At 45.2% G+C, this 7,476-nt stretch overlaps 1 protein-coding gene across 1 annotated transcript in view; it reads left to right on the top strand.

Moving 5' to 3' along the window:
* The first annotated feature begins 352 nt into the window (after window positions 1-352).
* ELAVL2 (ELAV like RNA binding protein 2) overlaps window positions 353-7,476 on the top strand; it is a 438,381-nt gene continuing 431,257 nt past the window's right edge. Inside the window, exon 1 of the mRNA XM_057313493.1 lies at window positions 353-558. The gene's annotated coding sequence lies outside the window, so the exon portion shown is untranslated. The remainder of the gene's footprint in view (window positions 559-7,476) is intronic.

The following is a 7,476-nucleotide window of genomic DNA, read 5'->3' as shown; positions in this document are numbered from 1 at the left end:
GAGTCGCTCTGGCTCCGCGTTAGCGCCTGGAACCTCGGGGTTTGCAAACTTGCACCGGGAATCTACCGCCTCTGGGCGCGCGACGCTCTCCGTGCTGCCAGGGGAACCTGGTCCCAGAGCTTGCTCTGAATCGGAAGACGGGAGGGACCGAGCGGAGCGGCCGCAGCCGGGCGTCTTCTCGCAGGCACCGACCCCCGGGCGGCCGGGCAGGGCACGCGCCGGCGGCGGCAGTCTCGGCGCCGCTAACTCGCCGCCGGCCCCGCCTCCTGGCGCTCTTCCAAGCAAGCCCCTCCTCCCCGCCCCGCTACAAACAGCGGGACCGCGGCGCCTGGGCGTCACTGAGGCAGCTGCCGGCCGGGTGAGGAGGCCGGTCGCCGGCGCGACGCGGGTAGGGCGGGGGTTTCGCCGGGTTCCAGTCTGCCTTCCCGCCTCCGCCAGGACTGGGGACGCCGCCGCCGCCACCGCCTCTCCGCGGAGCCCGCCCGGAGCGACTCCTCCGCGGCTGTGCTGACGGCTGGCGGCGCGAGCCGTAGTAGCTGCAGCTCCGAGTCGTAGCAGGCAAGTGCGGGGGCGGGGGGGGGGGGGTGTGGGAGTGGGGGCGGGGAGGGCGGGCACGCGGCGCCTGGCCTCGGGTCTGTTTTGGACGCCGAGGCTAAGGGCTGTGCGCGGCGCCGCGGCGCCGAGCGGAGTCCGGCCTCCGCTTGGTGGGAGCCCTAGTCCGGCCTCGGGCGGGAACGCCGGTGGGGGTGGCGGAGGTTGTGCACGCGAAGTTCCTAGAGCTCGGCTTCTTGCGGCGGGAGTAGAGGGAATTGGGCGCTTCGGGAGGTGGCACCGCCCCTCCTGTGGGCACAAGCTGGTTGGGGGCGGCGGGAGCCGAGCGGGGCCAGTCGCGCCAGGCAGCGTGCTCAGGCCTGGACGTGCCCGGGTACGGCCGCGTGTAGCGCGAGGAGAACTGCGCCGAGACGCAGGTGAGTGCTTTGGGGGGAAAGTGGGGGGAGGGGGCTTTTCTAGAAAAAGGGCAGCATTCCTGTGGCGGACTGGCAGCCCCGCCTGTGGGAGGCTGTGTGCACTGGGTTCTCCAGTCGGATGGTGCCTGGTGGCATGCCCACTTGGTACGGCGCCTCCTCGCGCGTGGTCCTTGGAGCTCCTGGGGCGTCTGGAGACTTGGGGCGGCCACGCAGTGTGCGGAGGTGGCATGGGACTGGGGGTGGCCAGGGCAGAGCAGCGAGGATCCCCCGGGCCGCTCGCTCTCTTGCGCGGTATTAGGTGAGGCCGGGCGCAGCCGCGCGAGGTCGCAGCTCGCGGTGGCATCCTGGGTTTGCGCGCGAGCAGCGCGCTGGGCGGGAATCGCCGGGCGGGCCGCCGGGCGAGCCGGACTCCGGGGTTTGGCTCGCTCGGGTAGGTTGCGGCAGCTGTGCCTTCAGCTCGGCCGGGAGTGCCGGCCAGTTGCGGCCCCCGTGCACGGACCAGTGTGCGTGCACTGGTCTGATTGGTGGTCTCGCGGGTCCAACATCGGTTCACCAGCAGGTGCTCCTCCAGTGGTCCTGACAATGAGCAGCAGGCAGTCTTTCCACAGCGCTGCTTTAAAAGCCTAGTTGTTATCCTGGAGGGCCGGGGCGCAAAACCTTGTCTCTAGATGTGAGCACGGAGTTGTAGCTGTCCAGATGGTCATTTAAAATAGTGTGCGTTTAAAAAGATCATCTTTATGATGAAAATTTCATCTCCTGTCTTCTCCCTACATTTTCTCAGAATGTGAGAAAGGAGGACTTGTTCCCAGTTATCTATTCTCTTTCATTCCCTCCCCAAAGAATGGTGCTTAGCAATGCTAAGTGAATATACCTCCATCAAGGACAAAGAGTTTTTCGAAACTTAATTTTTTTGGTGGACCTACCCGTAATAATTCTGTCTTCATTAAAATGTATCTCAGCCCCGAACTTATGACAAATAAGTCCATTTAAAACCACTCAAATACCAGTTGGGGCGTGATTTCCCCATCTCCTTAAAAAATCAGTTTGAATTACTGGTTAGTTGCCCTTGAAGAGAATCTTCTCAAGAACCGTTTCCCCAGAGTCCTTTGAATTTTTCGTTTGTGCTAAGCTCGCTCTTTCTTGTGGAAGCTGACCTGGAGTCTCCATTTTGGTGAGCGGGTAGACAAGCTTTCCTGGATCTACTTTCGTATCTAGACCTTTGGGTCTAGAAATGGTGACTGTTTCACTGGATGGACTGGAACATTACTGCATTTTTTTTTGGGTTATTCTTTATGAGAGGTTTGTAGGAATGATGATTTAATACTGCTCAGGTGGGGGTGTGTGTGTGCATACTTAGAGAAAGTTCCTTTGGAAATGGGGGAGGAAAGGGAAAGGGCAAGAAGAAAACCTGTCTGGAAAGTAATGCCTGGGGTGGGGTAGGAAAAATTAAATTATGAAGAAACATTCCAACCAGTTTGATGTGATTTCTCTGCTTTTTTTGTTGTTGTTGAGAGAATGTTTTTGTGTTTGTGTGATCAAACTGGCCCCTTATTGCCTATTTGGGTAACTTGGTGCTGCCACCTTTCGGGAAATGAGGTTTTTTATTTACCCTTCAAAGACAGCGTGAGGCATTTAAGGCCCCCCATTTTCTCTAGGTGTTTCCTTCAATGTGTAGTGTTTGTTCTTAGGAATCAGGTCAGCTCTTTTAAGCTGTGGACACTGTTCCTGCGGTTGAAGAGAATTTTAGTTTTAGGGTAAGCTCCTGGAATAAAACAGGTACCCCCAAACTGGTAAGTGTAGGCCAGGCCTGTTATTTACTACTGGACCTTATTTTCTAGGCTAAGAATGCGTGAGTTAAGAGTTCTGTTTTTGTTTTTTTGGGGGACAGGTGGGCAGGGTTGGTTGGTTGGTTCTGGTTAATGCTTCTTCACCAGAGAAACAAGGTCCTTCTCTTCCTGGGTTTTGCACTTTTTGTTTTGATCTATCTCCTGGTGAGATATGGAACAGCAGTGCTCTAAGTGACATTTCTTTTTTTTTTTTTTTTTTTTTTTTAAGATTTTTTATTTATTTGACAGAGAAACAGCCAGCGAGAGAGGGAACACAAGCAGGGGGGAGTGGGAGAGGAAGAAGCAGGCTCCCAGCAGGGGAGCCCGATGTGGGGCTCCATCCCAGAACGCCGGGATCACGCCCTGAGCCAGAGGCAGACGCTTAACGACTGAGCCACCCAGGTGCCCCCTAAGTGACATTTCTACTACCTCATTCCTTAATCCACCCTTTTAGATTTTTGTATACAGACAGATGTTCCTGGCTGAATCCTTGTTACCACTTCTAGCCATTCTAGCCTTCTATGCTTTTCTGGTTGACATTATAATTTTTAAAAATATTCCTTTCCATCCCCCCCCCTTCTTGATTTTATTCTAGAAGCAAGTTCCAGATTTTCTTTAAGGACACAACAAACCATCCAGAATTCCCCGACTTCTAAACTGGGATCAACCTTTCTTTGATGGGGAAAAAACAAATTTTTTTTAAACCTAGGGTACTTTTCAGGTGTTAGCATGACACAAGAACACCACAGTGGTACATTACTCTTCATGTTCTTTTTTCCCCAAAGGACTGGATATGCCAAAATAGCATCTTTTTTTAGACTGACTTTACTGTTTACCTTTTTGATAGATCGGTCTGCATGGTAGGGTCAATTCTTTAGCTCTCATTTGAAGTCTTACTAAAGCCACCATAACACATTCTTTTTGCCACTATTGTCACCAATAATGTTTATTTGGAAATAAGGGAGGCTAGAGATCCATGGTACTTATCCCTGTCAGGTTATTTACTTATTTATTTATTTATTGATGGCATTGGGGCTGTATGGGTGAGGTGGTATGGGGCCTGCGTGGTATGCTACCCTGTGGAAAACCAGCCCATGGGCGTATACTCCAGCTCTTTCTTATTCTTTGGATATTCAGCTGGAAGGCCAATAATCACGTTAAGCTACCACATTTGAGGTTTTGTTTTGTTTTTAAGCATGAGTACTTGGTTGGAAGCAGAACTGCTTTATGGTCATATAACCTGTGCAGTTTTAACCGTTCTCCCTTGAAATTCTTAAATTTTTGAACAAGGGGACCCTCTACTTTCATTTTGCACTGGAGTCCACAGATTATGTAGTTTATCCTGGTTAGGGTCTTAATCATTTGTCAATATTTTTAGCTGCCAATACTGCTGTTTTATGCTAATATGTTATAGAACTGTTTGAACGCCTTATGCCCTGGTGATGCCACACCCAACTCTCGAGTTAACTCTATAGAGGACATTAGACACACAATATTCATTTGCTTTGGCCAGTTTCATTTTACAGATGTGGAAGTCTTCACTGGTTCTGGTTACTCACAGAACCCACATGTTGTGTACTTTAATGCCAAACTCCTTGTTTTATATGTTTCTAATTTGGGGAGAAAATTTAAGTTCTGTTTGATTTTAGATACTAATCGGTTTGCAATCTTAGTTGATTTTTCTTCTTGATTTTAAGTAATATAAATCTAAGCAGAAATAGAAGGTGCTTAAGCTTGAAAGGCAATAATTTGTTTTAAGGCTTTTGTGTATTAAAAGATACACATTTTATTATGGTTTAAATAGCATCGGTAACTTTTGGAATCTGAACTAAAAATAGGAATTAGTATAGTAAAATGCTGTGGCGGTTTTATGGAATATGTAGGAAACGTTTCACTAACGAGAAAACAGATTTGGCTTTCAGCATGCATGAGGCCTATCATAATTTTAATTTTAGTAAGATCACAGGAGAATTTTAAGAGAGTTTGACTTTCTATATTTCTAGCCTTTTATTTTGTATAAAACAAAACAAAAGGCGACTCTTCTGTTACTCTGTGGGAGGTTCATTCCTGTAGACATCTTCTCCTTTAATACCAGTGCTACCTGTGGAGAGATGGGGCTACATTAAAATATCTACTTCTGGTAAAGGTATTATTTTCTCAGAGTTATGGGTTAGGTTTTGAATGCATCAATTTCACTGATACTCTTAACTGTATATTTCCCCTTTGAGTGTTGCTGAATAGTTTTGAGTGATGACATACGGGTTTTCCTTGTAATAAATCTTCATGCAGAGAAGGACGGGTGCTTTGGGAAGGAGTAGGATAGGTAAAATAACCACGGTCATAGGAGCAGGTGGCAGGAGGTTAAAACTAAACCAATTTGGAGGTTGCCTTATTAATTGCAAGTAACTTTTTTTCTTTTTTTTAAACTTGCACTTTTGTAGTGCTTGTGTGTTGTTTCCATATCTAATTTCCATTATGTCGGTTTGACTGAAAATGTGTGGCAAATAGCGTTTGACAGGCAAGACCCCCTTTCCTGTTTTTAGAGATTATTTGGGGGGAAAAATTGATAGTTTTTCTCAATAGGCTTATTTATTGTGAGACAAAGTAAAATGATAGTTTTTGTTTTGTTTTAACATGTTAAAGGTTTTGCTTTAGATTAGATAAGTTTTGAACTCCTAGGTTGAGTATCTGTATGTTTTTTCCTTGTCTAATCTAATAGTGATAGATTCATACCAGTCTTTTCCTTTGATTTTTTTTTTTTTCCAAAGATTTTATTTATTTGACAGAGATAGAGACAGCCAGCGAGAGAGGGAACACAAGCAGGGGGAGTGGGAGAGGAAGAAGCAGGCTCATAGCGGAGGAGCCTGATGTGGGGCTCGATCCCATAACGCCGGGATCACGCCCTGAGCTGAAGGCAGACGCTTAACCGCTGTGCCACCCAGGCGCCCCTTTTCCTTTGATTTAAAGGAGTCATTCTCATAAAAAAAGAAACTTCTACATGACTAGCTTTTCTTTTCCTACAGAATTTTTGTTTTTGTAGGCTGTTTGTTACCAGAGATGATTGCAACAACTTTAAAGGCTGTATGAATAGAATGTCACAAAAATCCATATTTTCATAAATATCAAACAGATTAACCTTATAGGATGGGTTTTTGTTTTATTTCATTTTGCTTTTTAGTTAGCAGTGGTCAAACTCACTTCAGGCTTTATTAGACATTTTCTTGACTAGTTTTATTTCTTTGTGAGAATAGGGATTCTCAGCTTTCCTGTATCTTTGTTACTGAATTCCTCTAAAACTGAAATTTCTTATTAATATCGAGTTGAGTCTTTGAGCATCTGGGAAGAAGGCTGTGGGCCCTCTCTCCCTAGAGAAATGTACATACACTGACATTTCCATACAATTCTTACCATCTAGCCCTCAGGATTCAAGAAGGTTAAAATAAGGTTCTGTTTGGAAAATAGGACTTCGAATATTGGAGTTGTCCTCTATACTGGTGAGGGCAGAGGGAAGTCATCCCGATCAGTTCTTATCTGCTGTAGCCTTAGCAATGCGGGCTTTTCATTAAAGGCTGACTCTAAGCTTCCTTGTCGCCTCATAGTTTGTTTTAAAATCCATTCTGATTTTGTAAACAAATATTACACATGTAAGGTCTTGTGGTGAGCGCAGTGCTGCCAGTTTAGCTACTGAGTTGTCTTGCCTCAGTAGGTTTTGTCACTTAAGTAGAAATTCTTAATTTAGCAGAGCCAGGTGGAATATGCTATAGGCTGGAAGCCTGAAGTTTCCGTTGTCTGGTCTTTGACTCAATTACTTATGTCCTCGGTTTCTTAAGCTTTTTGAATATAAAACCTTACCCTCCATATCTCAAGGATGAGGTGATGATGGGAGCATACTGAAGTATGAGATTTTTTGGCAGTGGATTGACAGTGTTTATTGAATTGGAAAGGTGGTAATCGGTGGTTCCCATTGATTAGTTTTAGATCTTTGGCCTTCAGTGCCATATTATAAACCATAATTTTTAGTGATTCTTTACAACATAGCATCATATAGTGCATATTTCTGCCATGGAGAAAGAGAAAATTCCCAAACTGCAGGGAGGTTTTGAGAGAATTGTGCCTTTGAACATTTCAGTATGGAAATAGGTATAAATATATCTATGATGATGGCATTTGGAAGGGAAGTTTCAAATGCATTTTTTTTTTCTGGAAAATATAAATAATGTTAAAAAATTACATGTGAAATTATGAGAATTTAGCCAGCTAACATTCCAGGAATATAAATGTCTTAATTTAAATAATCCATCTTTTTTTCAATGAGAAATCAGATCTTTAAATTTAAGCATTTAAATCAAAATAATCAGTCCATATTTTTCTGATTTGAATTTTGTTTAATCTCTTATAGAGGATCTGTTCCTCTACATCACAAAATGGAGTTTACATAGAAATACATTTTTTTCCCTGTTTGTTTCTGTACACTCTCACCACCTTAAGTGAAAAGTCATTGATGGATGCCCTGTCAAGTAAGTTATTGGAAATTGTTCACTTGTTCAGTTTTTAAAGGATGTTTAACACTTTTTTATTCTTTGGGTGTCATGTGTGTATCAAAAGTACACGAGGTATTTCTCAAAGCAAATAAATCACAGAGTATTTGAAAATAAGTTCAGTGAATTGGGTAAGGTTAGGAA

This window comes from Ursus arctos, unplaced genomic scaffold, assembly GCF_023065955.2.
Source record: "Ursus arctos isolate Adak ecotype North America unplaced genomic scaffold, UrsArc2.0 scaffold_18, whole genome shotgun sequence".
Lineage (NCBI taxonomy): Eukaryota > Metazoa > Chordata > Mammalia > Carnivora > Ursidae > Ursus > Ursus arctos.
Note: the sequence above shows the minus strand (reverse complement) of the source record. Positions and strands in the feature narration are given on the sequence as shown.